This window comes from Aquarana catesbeiana, linkage group LG13, assembly GCF_042186555.1.
Source record: "Aquarana catesbeiana isolate 2022-GZ linkage group LG13, ASM4218655v1, whole genome shotgun sequence".
Classification (NCBI taxonomy): Eukaryota; Metazoa; Chordata; class Amphibia; order Anura; family Ranidae; genus Aquarana; species Aquarana catesbeiana.
In genome coordinates this window covers 50,797,573-50,816,327 of record NC_133336.1, presented here as the reverse complement: position 1 = coordinate 50,816,327, position 18,755 = coordinate 50,797,573, and the positions used below count along the sequence as shown (strand labels likewise).

The 18,755-nt window shown below is 43.9% G+C and overlaps 1 non-coding gene across 1 annotated transcript; it reads right to left on the bottom strand.

Annotated features, from left to right (window-relative positions):
• Nucleotides 1–429: 429 nt before the first annotated feature.
• LOC141120727 (U2 spliceosomal RNA) lies at nt 430–620 on the bottom strand. Its single transcript, XR_012239931.1, has one exon. It is a non-coding gene; the product is annotated as a U2 spliceosomal RNA (small nuclear RNA).
• Between the last annotated feature and the right edge of the window lie 18,135 nt (nt 621–18,755).

The window sequence follows — 18,755 nt, the reverse complement described above, 5'->3', positions numbered from 1 at the left end:
GGCGTTCGAATTTTCCGCAAACACCGCATATTGTTCACTGTTCGGCAAACAGGCGAACACCCGATGTTCGAGTCAAACTTACGTTCGCTCATCCCTATTTCCTGCTTGCCTCCTCCTACCTATCATGCCTAACCCATATAAAAAAAGATTTGTATACTTATCTTTTTTTTAATCCACTCTGGTCCGGTCACATGATCCTCTAGCCCCGGCTCAGGGAGCACTCAACTATGGCTGGCAATTTTAGGAGCCGTGACATCGCCCATAGGCTACCATGACTTGGCTGTTGTCGGCATTTCATCCTCTTCTCTGCAGCAGCTGCTCACTGACACTGGGGAGCAGGAGCTGCTTAATCCCATGACTGGACTAATGCGGAATAAAAATACGTAAGGCAGGATTGGTAGAAGGAGAGGAGGGAACATTTTTTTTTTTTTTTGGTGCACCGGTCCTGGAGGTACTGCAATACCAGGTCGATGCGTGGAGTGGACAGAGCAAGCTCTTCTTCCATCTCCCTGTTCTAAAAATCCATTTAATATATGGTCCCCAGATAAGGGACATATCAGATATTAAACTGATAAGAATTGATACTACACTTGATCTTAGCCAAAAGGCTGAGAAGCGATGGAGGGAACATTTTTAAAGTGGTTCTAAAGCCTAAACATTTTCCACCTTAATGCATTCCCTGCATTAAGGTACAAAAATGTTTTGGTAGTAATGTTGCCCCCCTCACCACCCCTTATACTTACCTGAGTCCTAACTTGATCCAGTGCTGTGCCTGTCTATAGCAGCTCTCACAGGCTTTGCTGAGGCAACGGGAGTCATTGGATCCTTCTGCTGTCAGTTAAATCCTATGACAAATCAACGGGGCAGGGCAGAGCCACGCTGTCTGTGTCTATGGACGCAGGCAGCGCGGCTTGGGATCAAGCCTGCAGGTATGCCACCATAGGAAGTGGCTTCCTATGGTGGCACACCGACAAGAGGAGGAGCCAGAAGCGTTGGAGGGGAACCCCAGAAGACGAGGATTGGAGTCTCTCTGTGCAATTCCATTGCGCAAAGCAAGTAAGTATAATGTTTGTTAAAAAACAAACTTTACGATGTGTTTGAGAATAGACAGTGTTAATGCCGCGTACACACAAACAAATTTTCCGATGGGAAATGTTTGGATGTGAGCTTGTATCACATGACTATTGAACTTCCTTTTTATCGGCTCGCCGCACGTCTTGTACGTCACTACGTTTCTAATTGTTGGCCAACATTTGTGTGACCGTGTGTATGCAAGACAAGTTGGAGCCAACAACCTTTGAACAAAATTCCACGGTTTTGTTGTAGGAAAGTCCGATCGTGTGTACTTCTCTTCCCTGAAAAAACCCTGAAATAATATTGAATCAATACTTTAGGGGTCGGACACATTATTCAGACTGGACTATGGCTTCCCATCAGGGTTGCTGGCTGCAATTGTCTAAGCCGAGAGTGTCTGTTACACTCTCTTTCATGCTGCCCAAAGCCAACCCCAAAACCCCCCCCCCAACACACACACACAGATGGGAAAGGAGAGAGGGCTCGATCTGCACCTCTTCCTCCCACCCCTACCCCTCTGTGTCTGACCACGCTCCAATCCCTGGGGCTGTGCCTCAGAAAAGAAAAGTGGGGGCCAGAAATTTGAAGTCCAGCAGCCTCAGCTACATCTGGATGAGAGGTGCTGACTGCCAAGGGGTGAGTGAGCTCACCATCCATCCCTGTCTGTAACTGAAGTCTCCCCCCTCCCCCCTTCTCTCTCCTGCCTCTGAGTGAGAACACTAAGGTAAATCAGGGTTCTCAGAGCACCCCTTACATCAGAGTTCCCCTTTACACCAGAGGCCACAGTGTTCTCCCTTACATCAGAGTTCTCAGTGCCCCCCTCATTAAATCAGGGTTCCCAGAGCATCCCTTATGTTAGAGTCCCCAGAGTTCTCCTTACATCAGTCTGCAGAGTCCCCCCTTACAGTGAAAGGGAACTCTGCAAGTTCAGATGTAAAAGGGGAACTCTGTGGACTCTGATGTAAAGGGGGACTCTTGTTATTAACTTCATATGATTAGAAAAGTTATTTATTAGCAAAATATATGTATAGTTTATACAAAAAAATTAAAATATTGCTGTGCACCGGTAAAGTGTTTGGGTTTGACTTGAAGAAAAGGTGGCAACCCTAATGCGATCCGATTCTGGTGCAGACAAAAAAAGGATCCTGCACCAGTTTGGTGCGAATGCAGTGCGATTTGAGCCACACAAATCCATGGCTCAAATCACACCCCAGAGCCACCGCTTGTAATTCACACAGGGACATCCTGCGATTCCTGTACGAATTACACGTGATGTCTCGCACCCCAGCAGTGTGAACCCAGACTCAAAGGAAATTTGGCCCAGAGCTTAGTAAATGGGGTCAAATTCATCTGACTTCTGCTGTCCAATAATTTGCAAGCAAAAATACTGTTTGTTTTATTTTTCCTGGCACATGATTGGGTATCGCTTACAAAGTGTAATTTCACAACATTTATCATGCAAAGTACAACTATCCTTGCAAAGTTAACAGCCTATTTGCCTTTTGTAAAACAAACACTATTATCTATAAGTGCCGGTTCACAAAGGGGCGGCTTCAAAGTTGTGCGACTCTGAAGCCGCCCCGCACAGCGCCACTTCAGCGCAGTTTAAAAAAGCGACCTCTGTATAGAAGTCAAAGCAAGCCGCTCTGAAGTCGCCCCAAAGTAGTACAGCAACCTTTTTCTAAGTCGGAGCGACTTCATATTAGAACGGTTCCATTGCAATGCATGGAGCGCGACTTGTCCAGCGGCTAAGTTGCCTGACAGGTGGCCCTGTGTGAACCGGCACTACTGCACAGAGGTCTCAAATGATGAGTGCCCTGTGTACATTATTGAGTGCACTAGGTTTAACTTTAGTACTTATTGAACTGCAGTTAGATTTAGATACTCAGTACAACTTTTGTAACTTTTGTAACAGGAAAGTGCAGCTATGAATATGAAAATTTAGGAGGAACTGCAGTCCGCTCACATAATTTGTAATAATAACATCTTTGCCATTCTGAAGCTTCCCTCCAACCACTTTGCATATTATTTTATATACACTGTGATTCTGTACTTGCCAAATATGCTGCAGAAATCTCCCTCCACTGAGTCTGGCTGCATCCATTTTAACTGTGGGCAGCTGAAGCTGCTGCCTGTTCACTTCCTGGATTCACACAGACACACAGAGGCACACCTCCAGCTCCGCAGCTATCATTTACCTTCTTATGACTCATCCCCCCTCCATTCCTGGCAACCTTGATGAGAGTGAGAGATAGAGCTGTGTATGATATCATAAGCCTAGACTAATGACCAGACAAGAAACAGGAAGTGGGCTGTGTAAGGTATTTACTGGCAGAAAAAAAGTTTTACTATCCAAAGTTAAAACAACAAGGGCAGAAGATTTAATAGATGGGAAGATGAAAAAATGACTGAAGGTCCGCTTTAAGGTCATTAGTACTTATCTATTTTTATGAACTCAGCTTGGCCTTAAACCTTCCACCCAACCTTAAAGTGTTACTAAACCCACAACAGTAGAATCAGTCTCTATATGCAGTAAAGCATTCTTGTTATACTCACTGTGGAACCTAAGGGGTTAATCCTCTGCATTGTGTAAAAAGGCTGTTTGATCCTGTCTTCTCTGATCCTCCCTTCCTTCCAGTGTCCCCTGTTAATTTCCTAATAACCCAGAGTCTATGGAGTCAGGCTGCATATGCTCAGTTTGGTGTGTATTGCTAGTGTTTTTTTTTTTTTTTTTTCTTGGGAGGGTGCATGTGATCAGCACAGGGCCAATCAGCACTGTCCAGACAGAGGTTCAGGGGTTTTGCAGCCTCAAAGAACAGGCAGAAAACTCATCCTACAAGTTTTAACCAGTGCTTGGCTGGACACTGATAGAATTCACAAGACTGCTATATACTGCTGATGAGAAAAGGTATTTAGCAGTTTATATTTACTAAAATAATTGCTGTCTTCACTCCTATACATTGTGGTAATGCCCTTAACTCTTAAGGTAATGCGCTCCTCTATTGCAGTGTCATTATTTAGAATGGCATCCAAAATGACAAAAGGTACCAACTGACCTGCAGTACTGCTCACTACAACATTGTACAACAGTTCAGACTGGTGGTGGTGTAATGGTGTGGGGGATATTTTCTTCGAACACTTTGGGCCCCTTAGTACCAATCGAACATCATTTAAATGCCACGGCCTACCTGAGTATTGTTGCCGACCATGTCCATCCCTTTATGACTACAGTGTTCTCATCTTCTGATGGCTCCTTTGAGCAGGGTAATGCACCATGTCACAAAGATCAGATCATCTCACCACTGGTTTCTTGAACATGACAATGAGGTCACTTTACTCCAATGGCCTCCACAGTCACCAGATCTCATCCAATAGCGCACCTTTGGGATGTGGTGGAATGGGACATTCGCATCATGGATGTGCAGCAACTGTGTGATGCTACCATGTCACTATGGACCAGAATCTCTGAGGAACGTTTCCAACACCTTGTTGTATCTATGGCATGAAGAATGAAGGCAGTTCTGAAGGCAAAAAAGGGTCCAACCCGGTACTAGCAAGGTGTACCTAATAAAGTGGCCGGTGAGCGTATATACCTGCGCTAAACCATCCACTCCCCCCAGATGCTGACCTCCCTTAATTCCAGAACTGTAACTTTCTCTGGTATTTCCATCCTGTCTTAATGCATTCCTCCATTAAAAAATGTTTAGGTGGCAGCATATAGATCAGACCAAAATGAGGGACAAATAAGGGGGAATGAGGGACAGAGGGACATTGGTCTGAATCAGGGACAGTCCTTTAAAATCAGGGACAGTTAGGAGCTATGTCTTTCCCCAGAAGTGGGAGCAGATACCTGGATTTGGGAGGTACCCGCTCCCCCTGAAAGGTGGCAAATGTGGCAGCGGAGGGGGGGGGGGTCTGATCTGTGGAAGTTCCATTTCTGGGTGGAACTCCGCTTTAAGTAGTGTCCGTGTCTGCCTCCATTAACTTCAAACCACAAATTGAGATCCTTTGTATATGGTCCCATTTAAGTTAAGTAGAGGTAAGTAACAAGGGACGGGGGTAGTTATCCCAGTTTAGATTAAAGGGAGTGGGGGGGGGGGGGATTTAGCAATAACTGTAATTAAAGTGCACCTGTCCTTTGAAGAAGGAACCAAATCACTTTTTATGACCAGGTATTTTCAGTCTATACGTGATGCTGCCTTCTGTAGAAGGAGCCATCAAGACATTCATATTGTGATGTCATCATGGCCATAACCTGATGACATCATAGTGTGGCACTCACATTGATGTCACTTTAGTAACAGGTGCCTTTTATGGTAAAGTTAATAAAAAGGATATTTGCACTGTTCTATCTCTCATTATTCACAGTTCTAAGCAGCATCTAAAATGTTATTACATTTATCTACTCTGCAGTTTTAGCAAAAAAGCAACACCATTTTTATGATAAATGATTCCGGCAAACAATTCTATAGCTCATTTCTAATACAAATATTGCAATAAAGTCTTCTACAAATGGGAAATATAATTCTAATGCCAAATGTAATAATCAATATGGAGCTGGTATTAGGTCCCATTTTCCGCAGCACATTGGCAATATTTCATCATTTCTCTTTCACGATAATGCAGTCATTATTTTCCACAAGCAAAAGACTTCCAACAGCTCTATGTTCTTCAGTCAGTGAAAGAGATCACGCCCTCCCAGATACAAGTAGTGAATTGCAATGGAGAGACAAAGATAAAATCGAGTTGAATTATTTTAACGCATCGCAGTGATATGTAAATACATACTGCACATATTTATTAGGCTGCCAAGCTTTAGCTTGGAGTTCATAACCCTTGGGAATAAATGCAAGAGACAAATGCTTTGTAAAACGTATAAATGTTACATACAAATTCCATTGACTGTTGTTAGTTGTGAAAAGAAACCATCTGAAGTTTCTGAGTTAGACAAGTGGACCTGTCATTATGGCAACTTGAAGTATTTGCAATTGAAAAAAAAAATTGCCAAGCCTTTAAAAAAAAAAAAAAAAAAAAAAGCTCAGATGTGAACAGGGGCCATTTAAAGGAATGGGATTTTGCTTGTTGGGCGTTTTGGAACTTTTGAGATGAGCGTTTTACGAGCTGAAAATGCTCAGGTGTGAATAGGCCCTTACACTGGCTCTGACTACATTGCAGAAACCAAGTGGAACATGCAACATTAATTGCTTGCCGACCGTATACTGTATATATACCGTCAAGCGTATACTGTACATACAGTGGGGACAGAAAGTATTCAGACCCCCTTCAATTTTTCGCTCTTTGTTATATTGCAGCGATTTGCTAAAATCATTTAAGTTCATTTTTTTTCACACAGCACCCCATATTGACAGAAAAACACAGAATTGTTGACATTTTTGCAGATTTATTAAAAAAGGAAAAACTGAAATATCACATGGTCCTAAGTATTCAGACCCTTTGCTCAGTATTTAGTAGAAGCACCCTTTTGATCTAATACAGCCATGAGTCTTTTTGGGAAAGATGCAACAAGTTTTTCACACCTGGATTTGGGGATCCTCTGCCATTCCTCCTTGCAGATCCTCTCCAGTTCTGTCAGGTTGGATGATAAACGTTGGTGGACAGCCATTTTTAGGTCTCTACAGAGATGCTCAATTGGTTTTAAGTCAGGGCTCTGGCTGGGCCATTCAAGAACAGTCACGGAGTTGTTGTGAAGCCACTCCTTCGTTATTTTAGCTGTGTGCTTAGGGTCATTGTCTTGTTGGAAGGTAAACTTTCAGCCCAGTCTGAGGTCCTGAGCACTCTGGAGAAGGTTTTCGTCCAGGATATCCCTGTACTTGGTCTCATTCATCTTTCCCTCGATTGCAATCAGTCGTCCTGTCCCTGCAGCTGAAAAACACCCCCACAGCATGATGATGCCACCACCATGCTTCACTGTTGGGACTGTATTGGACAGGTGATGAGCAGTGCCTGGTTTTCTCCACACATACTGCTTAGAATTAAGGCCAAAAAGTTCTATCTTGGTCTCATCAGACCAGAGAATCTTATTTCTCACCATCTTGGAGTCCTTCAGGTGTTTTTTTTAGCAAACTCCATGCGGGCTTTTAAGTGTCTTGCACTGAGGAGAGGCTTCCGTCAGACCACTCTGCCATAAAGCCCCGACTGGTGGAGGGCTGCAGTGATGGTTGACTTTCTACAACTCTCTCCCATCTCCCGACTGTATCTCTTGAGCTCAGCCACAGTGATCTTTGGGTTCTTCTTTACCTCTCTCACCAAGGCTCTTCTCCCCTGATAGCTCAGTTTGGCCGGACGGCCAGCTCTAGGAAGGGTTCTGGTCATCCCAAACGTCTTCCATTTAAGGAATATGGAGGCCACTGTGCTCTTAGGAAGCTTAAGTGCAGCAGAATTTTTTTGTAACCTTGGCCAGATCTGTGCCTTGCCACAATTCTGTCTCTGAGCTCTTCAGGCAGTTCCTTTGACCTCATGATTCTCATTTGCTCTGACATGCACTGTGAGCTGTAAGGTCTTATATAGACAGGTGTGTGGCTTTCCTAATCAAGTCCACTCAGTATAATCAAACACAGCTGGACTCAAATGAAGGTGTAGAACCATCTCAAGGATGATCAGAAGAAATGGACAGCACCTGAGTTAAATATACGAGTGTCACAGCAAAGGGTCTGAATACTTAGGACCATGTAATATTTCAGTTTTTCTTTTTTAATAAATCTGCAAAAATGTCAACAATTCTGTGTTTTTCTGTCAATATGGGGTGCTGTGTGTACATTAACCACCTCAATACAGGGCACTTAAACCCCCTTCCTGCCCAGACCAATTTTCAGCTTTTGGTGCTCTCACACTTTGAATGACTATTACTCAGTCATGCAACACTGTACCCAAATGAAATTTGTGTCCTTTTTTTCACACAAATAGAGCTTTCTTTTGGTGGTATTTAATCACTAATGGGTTTTTTATTTTTTGTGCTATAAATAAAAAAAGACCGTAAATTTTGTGAAAAATTGCCTTTTTCTTTGTTTTTGTCATAAAATTTAGCAAATTAGTAATTTTTCTTCATAAATTTTGGCCACAATTTATACTGCTATATATCTTTGGTAAAAATAACCCAAATTAGTGTATATTATTTGGTCTTTGTGAAAGTTATAGAGTCTACAAACTATGGTGCCAATCACTGAAAATTGAAAACATCTGATCAGGCCTTCAGTACATCAGGTGAATCTCATTTCTTGAGGTACTAACAAGTGAGAAAAGTACAAATACCCCCCAAATGACCCCTTTTTAGAAAGTAGACATTCCAAGGTATTAAGTAAGTAGCATGGTGAGTTTTTTTAAGGTGTAATTTTTTCCCACAATTCTTTGCAAAAGGAAGATTTTTTTTTTTTTTTTTTTCAAAATTTTCATATTAACTGGTTATTTCTCTCACAGAGCATATGCATACAACAAATTACACCCCAAAATACATTCTGCTACTCCTCCTGAGTATGGCGATACCACATGTGTGGGACTTTTACACAGCCTGGCCACATACAAAGGCCCAACATTGAAGTCGCACCATCAGGCGATCAACGAGCATAAATTGCACATCTCATTTCTCAACCACCTATTACACTTTTGAAGGCCCTGGAGCACCAGGACAAAGGAATTGCCCACAAAATGACCCCATTTTGGAAAGCAAACACCCCAATGTATAATCTATGAGGCATAATGAGTCTTTTGAACGGTTATTTTTTTACCAGATGTTTTTGGAAAATGTGGAAAAAAAATGAAAACGCATTTTTTTTACACAAAGTTGTCCATTTATAAGATATTTCCAACACATAGCAAATACATAGCAAAAATGACACCCCAAAATACATTCTGCTACTCCTCCTGAGTATGGCGATACCACATGTGTGGGACTTTTACACAGCCTGGCCACATACAAAGGCCCAACATTGAAGTCGCACCATCAGGCGATCTACGAGCATAAATTGCACATCTCATTTCTCAACCACCTATTACACTTTTGAAGGCCCTGGAGCACCAGGACAAAGGAATTGCCCACAAAATGACCCCATTTTGGAAAGCAAACACCCCAATGTATAATCTATGAGGCATAATGAGTCTTTTGAATGGTTATTTTTTTACCAGATGTTTTTGGAAAATGTGGAAAAAAAATGAAAACGCATTTTTTTTACACAAAGTTGTCCATTTATAAGATATTTCCAACACATAGCAAATACATAGCAAAAATGACACCCCAAAATACATTCTGCTACTCCTCCTGAGTATGGCGATACCACATGTGCGGGACTTTTACACAGCCTGGCCACATACAAAGGCCCAACATTGAAGTAGCACCATCAGGCGATCTACGAGCATAAATTGCACATCTCATTTCTCAACCACCTATTACAATTTTGAAGGCCCTGGAGCACCAGGACAAAGGAATTGCCCACAAAATGACCCCATTTTGGAAAGCAAACACCCCAATGTATAATCTATGAGGCATAATGAGTCTTTTGAACGGTTATTTTTTTACCAGATGTTTTTGGAAAATGTGGAAAAAAAATGAAAACGCATTTTTTTTTACACAAAGTTGTCCATTTATAAGATATTTCCAACACATAGCAAATACATAGCAAAAATGACACCCCAAAATACATTCTGCTACTCCTCCTGAGTATGGCGATACCACATGTGTGGGACTTTTACACAGCCTGGCCACATACAAAGGCCCAACATTGAAGTAGCACCATCAGGCGATCTACGAGCATAAATTGCACATCTCATTTCTCAACCACCTATTACACTTTTGAAGGCCCTGGAGCACCAGGACAAAGGAATTGCCAACAAAATGACCCCATTTTGGAAAGCAAACACCCCAACGTATAATCTATGAGGCATAATGAGTCTTTTGAACGGTTATTTTTTTTCCAGAAGTTTTTGGAAAATGTGGAAAAAAAATAAAAACGCATTTTTTTTACACAAAGTTGTCCATTTTATAAGATATTTCCAACACATAGCAAAAATGACACCCCAAAATACATTCTGCTACTCCCCCTGAGTATGGGGATACCACATGTGTGAGACTTACACAGCTTGGCCACATACAGTGGCCCAACATCCAAGTAGCACCATCAGGCGTTCTAGGAGCATACATTACATAGATAATTTCCTGGCAACCTATCATTTTTGAAGGCCCTTCATATTTCTAACACATAGCATGTACATACCAAGAATTACAATCCAAAATAAATTCTATTGCGGAAAGGATTAAAAAAAAAGTATTACCTGTGCTTTTAGTAGTGTCCACAGAAGAGAGCACTGGTCCAGGCAGCAGTCAGGGATGTGCTTAGCGACAGCAATAACTATCCAGGCAGCAGGCAGGAATATTGTCTATAGTCGGCACAGCACAGTCCATAGGAATTGTCCAGGCAGAGACAGCCAGCACAGCCATAATATTGGTCCTGGTACACTGTTACCTGCAGACACACATTATTGTACCGCTCTCCAGCCCTTCATAAACATACTGCCTCTTGCTACAGCAAATTATTTGCATAGTCCAGGTAGCAGGCAGATGTGTGGTCCGTTCATGCGGCAGGCAAAGGCATGATGGCAGTAAGTCAGCAGAAGGCTGAGGGCCGCAATCGGGTAAGACCTGTGCACAGGGGCACAGGGGTAGAGGCTTCGACCCACCCAAATCTCTATGAAGCCTCCGGACTCCAGACCCTAATCCGGAAATTACAAAACCGGGAGAAAACAAAAAAAATTGTTATCTCCATCTGGAAAAACTTTTCTGGAGCCCCTCACATATGTGAGACCCCTGTGTACTATAGTAGCAGGGCAACAGATCAGTCCAAGTGGTAGGCAAAAGCATAGTCCATAAAACAAGCCAGGGTCAGTTAACGTGCAAGCAGTCCAAGCGGTGGGCAGAAGAGTAGTCACAAAACAGGCCAGGGTCAGTTCACGAGCAAGCAGTCCAAATGGTGGGCAGAGGCATAGTCAAAACAGGCCAGAGTCAGTTCATGTGGAAGCAGTCCAAACGGTAGGCAGAGGCATAGTCAAAAAGCAGGCCAGGGTCAGTTCACATTGAAGGCAGTGGCATGGTTATTTTGGGGAAGCATGGAAAATGATCAGCGAAAATGGGGAAAATATGGGCTAATAACTTGGGGATGTATGATACAGTTCGAAGCATTCACCAATGCAAAGGCCAGGTTGGGAGGGACACTGGGGACAATAGTAGCTTGTATCTTTTCGAAAACCTCTTCTACTGCACACACGACATTTTTTTTGCCGTCTTCGGCCTGTTTCCGATGGTGGAATGTTGTACTGGAAGTGGCGTTCATGAAGTCGGCTAACAGCATCAGAACGAGGTAATTCTGGGAGGGGTCTTTGTGGATAGATGAGGGACGTGACTACTTCTTCTATGAATTTTAGGAAGGAGGCGGGGCTTTCTGTGGATTTTGTGTAGATTATGTAGGAATTGTAAATGGCCAAATGGATTAGATATATTGCTACCTTCTTATACCAGAATCGGGACCTCCTTATTGACAAATAGGGCTGAATCATTTGGTCATTGAAATCCACCCCCCCATGTAGAGATTATAGTCTTGGACACATGTCGGTTTTTCAATGGGACCTCGTCTTCGCTGAACTACAACTGCAGTGTCATCATGAATGGTGGACATCATGTGCACGTTCCTGTTATCCTTCCACCTCAAGGCCAGCACTTCATTACATCTCAGTGTTGCTCTTTCCCCCTTTTTCAGCCTTTTGTTCACAATGGATTGTGGGAAGCCCTTCCTATTTTTTCTTGAAGTTCCGCAGGCCAGGGTTTTTTCAATATAAAGGTGTCTGAAAAGGGGCAGGCTGGTATAAAAGTTGTCCAGGTATATATTATAGCCTTTTTTTAGAAGTGGGTAAGCCAGGTCCCATACAATTTTTCCAGTTGTGCCCATGTAGGCCGGGCACTCAGGGGGCTGGAGCTGGGAATCTCTTCCCTCATATATGCGGAATGCATATAGATATCCCGTGGCTCTCTCACACAGCTTGTAAAATTTGACTCCATATTTGGCTTTTTTGGTAGGAATATACTGTTTTATTACTAGCCGGCCTGAAAATGGTACCAGGGACTCATCCACACATATAATCTTCTCGGGGACATAAAGTTCTGCAAATCGTTGGGAAAATGAATTTATTAGTGGGCGAATCTTGTACAGCTTATCGGAATTTGGATGATTGCGGGGAGGGCACTGGGTGTTGTCGTTAAAATGAAAGAATCTCATAATCATCTCATATCGGGATCTGGACATAGCGGCAGAATACATGGGCATATGGTGTATGGGGTGGGTGGACCAATAGGTATGTCCTTCATTTTTTTTTGTAAGCCCCATATTTAGGGTGAGGCCCAAAAACAATTTGAACTCCTCCATATTCAAATCTCTCCACTCAAACGGACGGGCATAAGATGATTGGGGGTTGATGGCAATATACTGCTGGGCATACAAATTTGTCTGGTCGACAATGAACTGCAGCAAAGTGTCGGGCAAAAACAGGTGAAAAAAATTGATCTCTGTAAAATTTTGGGTGTTGGCCTGCACACCTGGCTGTGCTGTGAAAGGGGGAATATTTGGTGATCCCGAGTTGGAAGGCAGCCATGTTGGGTTGGCAAGACCATCTGGCATATAGGTAGCGGCCCTGGCTCTTGGGGGACGTGACACTCCAGTAGTTGGGGGAGTTGAATTTCCTGTGCTGGAAGGTGTGATGTGGCAGCACTGGTACTGGGCATTTGTGCGAGGGGCCTATCTCTGGTGGCAGCACTGGTACTGGGCATTTGTGCGCGGGGCCCATCTCTGGTGGCAGCACTGGTACTGGGCCTTTGTTCCTGGGGCCTATTGCTGGCGGCAGCACTGGTACTGGGCCTTTCTTCCTGGGGCCTATTTCTGGTGGCAGAGCTGGTACTGGGAATATAATCCCGGTTGCTGGCGACTTCCTGGGTTCCAGAGTGTCGTGCCCTTTTAGCAGGGACCCATTCTTCATCCGAACCATTGCTACTCTCGATCGGCTCAAATGCCGAACTTGATTCGGAATCAGAATGGGACTCTGATGAGAGCTCCCCGGTGCTCTCATCAGTCATAGAGAGGATCTGGAACGCCTCCTCACTTGTATATCCTCTTTTGGACATGGCTGTGTGGCGGGTAGCTGTGCGACAGGTGACAGATGGGTGGCAGGTGACGGTCACTCATGGGCTGTGCGATGGGTGGCAGGTGACGTTCACTGAGAGGTGATGGTGTGATGGGCGATGGTCACAGATAGTTGACAGGCGACGGTCACTGATGGGTGACAGGTGCACCGCTGATGGTCACTGATGGGTGACAGGGTACAGTCACTGATGGGTGACGGGTGAGAGGGCACGGTCACTGATGGGTGACAGGCCACGGACAGTGACAGTCACAGATTGTTGACAGGCGACGTCACTGATGGGTGACGGGTGCACCGCTGATGGTCACTGGTGGGTGACGGGTGACAGGGCACGGTCACTGGTGGGTGACGGGTGACAGGGCAGGTCACTGATGGGTGACGGATGACAGGGCAGGTCACTGATGGGTGACGGGTGACAGGGCAGGTCACTGATGGGTGACAGGGCACGGTCACTGGTGGGTGACAGGGCACCGCTGATGGTCACTAATGGCAGTCTCTATGTGACAGGTGCACTTTTTATGGGGTGACTGTTTGGTGACAGATGACAATTGGGGGGCGATGGGACAGGTGTGGTGTTGGTGCAGACACTACAAATACAAAGATCTGTAACTCACTGCTCCTGGCTCTTCTCTCCTCACACTGGAAACGGTGTGTGAGGAGAGAAGGGCTAGTAACAGCTAGTGACAGGTCTTTGTTTACACTTAGTGATCGGCTGTGAATGGATCACAGCCGATCACATGGTACACAGTACTGGCCAATGGATGTAAACTATCGTCGGTGACGAGCAGTGTTCCCGGGGAACACGCCGCCACCGACGTGCACGCGCAGCGCGCTCACGATCGCGCGCATGCGCCGTGCAATGCGGGATGTACCATTAGTGATCGGCCGTGACTTCATCACGGCCGATCACGTGGTAAACAGCCATGCGCAGTGGCTGTTCACCCCTGTCGGTGACGAGCGGTGTCTCGGTGACACGCCGCCACCGACAGTACAGGGCTGCGCGCTCACGATCGCGCGCATGCCCTGTTTAAATGGTGGACGTCATATGACGTCCACTCAGAACAATAGGCTTACCGTCCGGCCGTCATATGACGGTGGGCGGTAGGCTAGCGGTTAATGAGGAAAAAAATGAACTTAAATGATTTTAGCAAATGGCTGCAATATAACAAAGAGTGAAAAATTTAAGGGGGTCTGAATACTTTCCGTTCCCACTGTATACCGCAAACTGTATACTGTATATATACCGCGACCATATACTGTATATATGACGCCAACCATATACTGTATATATACCGCCGATGGTATACTGCATATATACCGCAGACCGTATACTGTATATATACAGCGGCAAGGCAGCTCCCCTGTGCAAATTTATGTGCCTGCACTTCTGGGTCTAGGGCACGCACGCGCGCAGCCGGCGACCCTCTTCTGCTGTGTTTGGACACAGCGGTAGCCAATCAGCGGGTCCTTATGTCCGCCGGGACCTTCCGATCATTCCAGAGAGAAGCAGAAGAGCGATCTGCCTATGTAAACAAGGCAGATCGCTGTTCTGTGAGAAGGGGAGGCAGTGATCCTGTGTTTCTGTTAAGCAGCAACACATATCTACGCCTTTTCACAGTAAAAGCATCTTCCCCACAGTTAGTAAGCACACCCTAGGAACACAGTTAACCCTTTGATCGCCCCTGATGTTAACCCCTTCCCTGCCAGTGTCATTAGTGCAGCGACAGTGCATATTTTTAACACTGATCACTGTATTAGTGTCACTGGTCCCCAGAAAAGTGTCAGTTAGGTGTCCAATCTGTCCGTCGCAATGTCGCAGTCCTGCTATAAGTCGCTGATCACTGCCATTACTAGTAAAACAATAAATAAATACAAATTCCGTAAATCTATCCTGTAGTTTGTAGAGGCTATAACTTTTGCGCAAACCAGTCAATATATGCTTATTGGGATTTTTTTTTTTTTTACCAAAAACATGTAGCAGAATACATATTGGAATAAATTGATGAAGAAATTAGTTTTTTCTATTTTTTTATTGGGTTTGTTTTATAGCAGAACGTAAGAAATATTGTTTTTTTTTTTTCCAAAATTGACACTCTTTTTTTGTTTATAGTGCAAAAAATTTAAAACGTAGAGGTGATTGAATGCCATCAAAAGAAAGCTCTATTTGTGGGGAAGAAAGGGCAAAAATTCAAATTTCAGAAGACTGAGGGGCTCATTTGTAAACAATAACATATTTCATATGAAACATAGTATACTTCCACAGTATTGCGGTACTAAAGGGTTAAACATCTTGATTTTAAAAATTACAGTTATTTTGTAATCCAGAGTTTTGTAAATGTGACATTTCGATACAACTGTGCCGGTGTACCGATGTGAAATGTCATGGATTTGGTCCTTTGAAGCATGTTTTTCTTTGTGTTTTTTTTAACGCCAGAAATGTCATCTTTTGAAAAGAAGTTAGAATACGATGACTGATAGGAATCAGTTTACTGTATATGACATGGCGGTTTCACGAGGCTTCCAATTTTAAGACAGAATAAAATTAAGTCTTCATTATGACTGCTTAACTCCCATACATACCATCATCTATAGCAACCAATCAGGCTCTCCCTTATATTCTCTTAGTTGCACTAAAAGAATGAAAGCCAACTGGTTGTAAAGAGCACCACAGACAGGGCTTACTATTGAATTGTGGGGGATCTTAGCGGCTTGCTATGGGGGCACTCAGAAAAGAGGAGGAGCCAAGAGATTGGGGACCCAAAATGAGGAAGATCGGGGCAGCTCTGTGAAAAACCATTACACAGAGCAGGTAAGTATAATATGTTTGTTATTATTGTTATCTTTATGACTAAGCTCGGGGGGTGGAGCAAAACGTGTCGGGGGTGTGGCCTGGCGGGAGCCCAGGCTGCGGTTGTCTCTCTCATACCTACCAGAGGATTCCGTGAATGTGTGGTAGTAAACGCCATGAAGAAAAAACAATTTCCTTCTGCAAGGCAATGTCACAATGTGAAAATTACCTTAACTACTTGCCGCCCGCGCTATAGCCGAAAGACGGCTACAGCGCGGGCCTTAATTGCCGGGAGGGTGTCCATGGACTTCCTCCCGAGCAAGCGCTGTCTGCATGTCCCTGCGGGTTGCGCGCGTTGCGCTATGTGATCACCGGGTCTATGAGACTTGGCTGATCGCAGATCCGAGTAAGGGGCCCCTAACCACGTGATCAGCTGTCAGCCAATGACGGCTGATTACGTGATGTAAACATAAGCTTGGTAATCGGTATATATTTTTTTCCTCATGCTTTCAACGTGAAGGGAAAAAAAAGCCAATCACCGGCTTCTGTCAGAGGGACATCGGTCCCTCACACAGAAAGCCGCGGCTGCATTTTCTGTGCCCACCAGTGTCAGCTGCCAGTGCCCACAGTGTCACCTACCAGTGCCCACAGTGCCACCCATTAATGCCCACCAGTGCTGCCAATCAATGCCCATCAGTGTCTCATAATCAGTGCCACAGATCAGTGCTGCCTATCAGTGTCACCTACCAGTGCCTACCAGTGCCCATCAGTGCCACCCATCAGTGATCATCAGTTCCCATCAGTGCCACCTATCAGTGCCACCTAGCAGTGCCCTTCAGTGCCACCTTTCAGTGCCCTTCAATGCCAACCATCAGTGCCCATCAGTGCCAACCATCAGTACCACCCATCAGTGACACCTCTCAGTGCCACCTATCAGTGCCGCCTCATCAGTGCTTATCAGTGCCACCTATCAGTGCCCATTAGTGTCACCTTATCAGTGCCTATCAGTGCCCATCAGTGTCGCCTATCAGTGCCCGTCAGCGAAGCCTATCAGTGCTCATCAGTGCAGCCTCATCAGCGCACATCAGTGAAGAAAAATTACTGGTACCTATTTTCAAAATTTTATAACAAACTATGAAACAGTTTTGTGGTTTTTTTCAAAATTTTTGGTCCTTTTTTGTTTTATTTAGCAAAAAATAAAAAACCCAGCAGCAATTAAATACCACCAAAAGAAAGCTCTATCTGTGTGAAAAAAATGATAAAAATTGAATTTTGGTACAGTGTAGAATGACCGCACAATTGTCATTCAAAAAGTGACAGCGCTGAAAGCTAAAAATTGGTCTGGGCAGGAAGGGGGTTTAAGTAAGCACGTGGTTAAAACAAAGTCCTCCAGCTGCGCGCTAACAGGACTTTCATCTTCACCCAGTCTTACTTCCGGGTTGGTGAGCTCAGGTCCTTTGATTGGATGAGCCTCGATGACATCACTCGGGGCTCGGAAGGAACAGCATGGGTATGCCATTTCTTCAGAGCGCATGCGCAGATGACATCACCAGCCCATTCACAAGTAAATATCTCCTAAACGGTGCACTGTTGGGAGTGAAGGAAATACCTTCTGGATATGGAGAAGCACATGGCTCATTCTATGTGAGTGTTGCTCCAATCATAATCACCAGTGTTGTCACATGGGACAAGCCTATGCCCGGCATCAACAAAGTACAGGTTTACTTTGAAGCTAAGTGAGAGCCTATAAAACATAAACTGAAGCCTCAAGCTCCACTCTTCAACTCAAAAGAAGAATACAGATCATCAATACGATGTTTTACATGTACCTGGCAAAATTAAAATAAAAAAAAAAAATTTTTTCAGTCCCTGACCATCCTTTGAGGATCAAGCATAAAGAACAAGATACAACATGTCAGTAGACTATATCCCTTCCAAGCCAATTCTAAAGTCTGCTGCCCTTAGCTGTCTATATAGAACCTGCAGGCACATTAGTCGTGTAATCTATTGAAGACAATTAGACATTTACTTTAATTTTCTGTATGAATAGCAATTAAATAGTAGCCGTGTGTCTCTCTACATATAATGGAAACTCAAACTGATCAGCAAATGATGAATCCTGTGCTTAACATAATCAATCGATGTATGCTAATTCTCCCATCTGCTTCTTCCCAACTGAAAAGGTCACCAAAATATTATAGGGAATTCAGCCCAAGTCACTCAATAGCCTTTAATGATGACCAATTCATCCCTAACAATAGATGTAATAAAAGGGTTTAGCATTTGGGATGGATATAATGGTTTAAATGAGTCTGTACAACAAATGTATCATGGTAAAGGACAAACAATTCCTACAAGCCTAACAATTAGATACGTTTTGAAGAGTCAACAGATTGTTTAAGCAATGTTAAACTGGAGACATACTGCATGCATTTGAATCACTTTGAAATATTAATCTTATTTTGTAACATCATGCAAATTTGTGATTGTGTGCAGGAACCCATATCAACCAATCACAAATCAGCTTTTAGAAAGTTGCTTTGCTTACAGGGTTCAATGAAAGCTAGCATTACTGATTGAGATATTCTGAAAAGTTTGATCAGTCATGGTCTGAATTATCGTTTTGAAAATCATGTGCCTCAAACATGTTGAATTTCCTAACCAGAAGTGCTAGTTAATTCCATAGGAACCTAAACTAGGC